Consider the following 5000-nt stretch of genomic DNA (forward strand, 5'->3'; position numbering starts at 1 on the left):
AGTATCTATCTATCTATCTATCTATCTATCTAATAATTTTGACTAATAGATATTTCCACAAAACCTCTGCTGCTGATCATTTACATTATGTCAATAAACTGAAATAACTGAAATGCTGTATTTTTGAGAATGTCTTCATACATTAGCTGCAAACTCATGTTATACTGTATATATATATACTTTTGTTTACATTCCATAGTATAGGTCACAATCATATATGAACAACCTCCTCTATTAAATCCTGCAGCATATAGGAGCATATCTGGAAACTTGAAAGTACAATTGAAGTGGAGATTTCTGGAGTTGTGAATATGCGTGGCAATAATAGAATTTCTTTAACGGCTATTGGCAGTATTTTTATCTATTCAAAATACCCAAATTCAAAACACCCACTGTAATAACATTTCACTCTAATATGTCCAAAATGAAAAATAAAAATAAGAATTGTGAATCTGACTTTATCCATTGTTAAGGTTTCTGTACTTAAAATGTAGGCAAATCATTGCATATTTCATTAGATAATTGTCCATTTACATACTTAGACATTTTGGGGGGATATCTATGAGTTATTATCTATGAGAGATAATTCTCCATAGACATAAAATGGACATAAACCGGCTGATAAAACATAAAAAGTTACCCCAAATGCAATGCTATCACATGTTTTCTAACTCTAGGGTGGTATACCTTGTCAAAAATCAGTATGAGACTTATTCCCCTTGAATGGTACCGATTGACCAAAATTAGGGGGTCTGGCTCAAGGACTAAATACAGTCTTCCCATTCTTGTCTTTCAATAAAAAATAAATGAAATATGTCTGAATGAACTGAGAGCTGCGATGGCCTGCTGGCTATTTATCAATGGCACCTGAGTCACGGCACCCCTGACAAATCCATATCAGTGCTGGCTAATCCATAGTGACCAGTAATCCGCACTAATAGTGTCTGATTGCTATCAAGCCACGCTGCATCAAAAGAGCCGTCACCTACGCCAGGTGTGTGGACGACTGGACTGGAAGGTACAGTGTAGAAATATTTAAATATTTAATAAAGATAGGAAGTGTGTGTGTGTGTGTGTGTGTGTGTGTGTGTGTGTGTGTTGTGTGTGTGTGTGTTTTTGTGTGTGTGTGTTTGTGTGTGTGTTTGTTTGTGTGAGGTGTGTGTGTGTGTGTGTGTGTGTGTGTGTGTGTGTGTGTGTGTGTGTGTGTGTGTGTGTGTGTGTGTGTGTGTGTGTGTGCATGTGCGTGCAGCGCAGCGTATGCTTGCACGTGTGTGTGTGTGTGTGTGTGTGTGTGAGAGAGAGAGAGAGAGAGAGAGAGAGATTTGGACATCTGCAATCAGAGCTCATAGTTAGAGAAAGTCTGCCAAATTCATGTTCATTCCTTATAAAAGCTAGTTGCCACTGAGTCGATCATGTAGGTATTGTGCATGACAGGTGTAATTCCTATATCATGTAGGTATTGTGGCAGGTGTAATTCCTTTATCAGGTAGGTATTGTGCATGACAGGTGTAATTCCTATATCATGTTGGTATTGTGACAGGAGTAATTCCTATATCATGGAAGTATTGTGCATGACAGGTGTAATTCCTATATCATGTATTGTGACAGGTGTAATTCCTATATCATGTAGGTATTGTGCATGACAGGTGCAATTCCTATATCATGTAGGTATTGTGCGTGACAGGTGTAATTCCTACTGTGTATATCATTTTCTGCATGGTTTCACTGATGCTCCCCAAGTGCCAGTAGAATTGGCTGGTGCTGGGTGCTGGGCTACCATTCAGGGATGGATTACTGCACGGGCCTACCGGGCCCAGGCCCAGGGGCCCAAGGGGTCAGGGGGCCCTGAAGCCCAAGCCTTTGCATGGAATCATTGCCTCAATATCAACAAATCAGGATGTAGGCTATGAATCTGATTGAATTTAGTATTGGCCATCCCCAAAATGCACCAGAATACAGGAAATCACATCAAACAAATTAAACATTTTCTGGGGGAGGCCCTCCAAACCCCCCCCTCCCACATATACGACAATAAGTGGGGGGCCCTTAATACATCTGGGCCCAGGGGCCCGAAAGTTCATAATCCGCCCATGCTACAATTGGCCGAGGGTTATGCACCCATATGGATGAAAGTGTTTCTGTCTGTGTTTGAGTGTAATATGCTGTGGATGAAAACATCAGCTAAATGAATGAAAATGAACATAGATGGACACGAGGTGGAGATCTGAACAGATACAAACACACCTTCTGGTACACGCGGTGGACAAGAGGGTGCCCAGCAGATGATACAGAATGATCGGTGTTTTATCATGGCCAAGGTTACAGGGCCCATCTGCTTCTTATCCATCTGTCTGCCAACTATACAATTGCAATATTTAAGAATGAATGCAACTGGACAACATTCGTTGCGTAACTTTAGAGGCAACCCAATGCCTGAAACGGTGTTTTGACCGCAGTCGCACCACTCAATGTAGACATTATGTTCCTAACAATATGGAGCAGTATAGGGAGTAGAACACAGAAGAACAAATCATGTCTTTCAATGGGTTGTAAAAATCTGAAAGAGATGTTCATGTTGAACTCAAAGGAATGATAATATGTTTTATACACGTTGACATTGTGTATGTCAAAATCAAAGGTCTGTTTATATATTTACAAATGTATGGACTACTGACATGAGCAACATATTCATCATGATACAGGTGGCATGCAGTGATACAATTTGCATCACACATAGCATGATGTACTTCCAAATGTATATATTTTGATTTCATGCTATGCTCTCTGTTGAGTGTCATGTTGTGTCTGCTTCTTCTTGTCAGTGTCTAATTAAAGCCTTTTTTCCCACAGGGCAACCTATTGTGAGACTGCTGTCTTTAGTGCTGCTGGACACAGATCGCCTGTAATCCACCTCACAGAGAGGGCCACTCACAGACAGAGGGACATGCCAAAAGAGGAGTGGAGACAGAGACAGCCTGAGAGAGAGATGGAGAGAGAGAGAGAGAGATGGAGAGAAAGATGAAAAGAGAGAGATATATGGAGAGAGAGAGAGAGGAGTGGAGACAGAGACAGACTGAGAGAGAGATGGAGAGAGAGAGAGAGAGAGTGAGAGATGGAGAGAAAGATGAAAAGAGAGAGAGAGATGGAGAGAGAGAGAGAGAGGAGTGGAGACAGAGACAGTCTGAGAGAGAGATGGAGAAAGAGAGAGAGAGGAGTGGAGATAGAGAGACAGAGAGAGAGACAGATGGAGAGAAAGATGAAAAGAGAGAGAGATGAAGAGAGAGAGAGAGAGAGAGAGAAGGAGTGGAGATAGACTTAGAGAGAGAGAGAAGGAGTGGAGAGATAGGAAAAGAGCAAGTGACATAGGAAGAGGATAGAAGAGGCAGAGAGGAAGCTTTTTTTGCTTAGATAAAGAGGCAGAGACCACACCAAAAAAAATAGAAAACAGAAAAAAAGTGCCGACAAAAGGGATGAGAGATTTTATATAAAGGGAGAGAGAGATGGAGAGAATAATGGAGAAGAGGAAGAGAGAGAGTGTGACAGAGAAAGAAAGGGATTGAAATAGATCAAAAGCAGAGAAGAAAAACACAGAGAAAAGGAGAGAAGAAAACATATATATATATATAAGGGAAGAAAAAGAGAGATATATATATATATATATATAGGGAGAGAGATATATATAGAAAGGGAGGAAGAGAGAACTGTAATCCGTTAATCCACCCTTAGTGAAAGCTGAGAAGGCAGGACACTAAGAGGATTGGGACATTCTCTAAATTAGATCAGTAAAAATAACAAACCGCAAGGAGACGCAGGAGCAGGAGGAGGAGGAGGAGGAGGAGGAGGAGGGGAGAAGAGAGAAGAGAAGGAGGTGGAGGAGGAAGAGGTGGATAAGAAGGAGGAAGAGGGGGGAGGCAGTGGAGGAGAGGAGGAGAGGAGAGAGAAGAGGAGGAGGTGGAGGAGGAAGAGGTGGAGAAGGAGGAAGAGGGGGAGGTGGAGGAGGAGAGGAGTACATGGGGAGAGAAGGCCAGGAGGCCAGAGGGTGAGGAGACTGATGTGTGTAACGAGGTGAACCAAGAGGACAGTCGTGAGCCACGCCACACACACACTCAGCACACACACACACTCACACACACGCCACACACACACCCAGCACACACACACACACACTCACACATGCCACACACCCTCTCAGCACACACATACACTCACACACACGCCACATACCCTCTCAGCACACACACACACACACTCACACACACGCCACACACCCTCTCAGCACACACACACACACTCACACACACGCCACACACCCTCTAAGGACACACACACACCCACACACACACCACACACCCTCTCAGGACACACACACACTCACACACACGCCACACACCCTCTCAGGACACACACACACCCACACACACGCCACACACCCTCTCAGGACTCACACACACGCCACACACCCTCTCAGGACACACACACACACACTCACACAGCACATACACATCAATCGCATGGCAACTCATACCCAGCTCCTTAGCCTCTTCTACTTTAGGACACCTCTATATCTGTCTCTCACACACACATTCACCACACACACACACACACTCACCACACACACACACACTCACCACACACACATGCTCACCACACGAAATACACACAGCACAAAGCACAATCGCTCACACACATCCACACAAATCCACACACACACACAGTTCAAAGACCCATCCCCATACACTAATACATGAAAAAAACATAACTTTAAACACACACACACACACACACACACACACACACATGTACAAGCATAACATTCAACGCTGTCATCTCTCATAGACTCTAATCCAGACTATAATCTCAGACCAAGATATTAGCATTAAATCCTGCAACCAAACATTGACTTTTGCTCTATAAGAAGGTGTTAAAGTTCAGATTAAGTTATGGGAAAGCTACGACATGATTACCAAGTGTTGATCCAGTGACAACCATTTCCCTGATCT

Source organism: Alosa alosa, chromosome 15 (genome assembly GCF_017589495.1).
Source record: "Alosa alosa isolate M-15738 ecotype Scorff River chromosome 15, AALO_Geno_1.1, whole genome shotgun sequence".
In the NCBI taxonomy this organism is placed as follows: Eukaryota; Metazoa; Chordata; class Actinopteri; order Clupeiformes; family Clupeidae; genus Alosa; species Alosa alosa.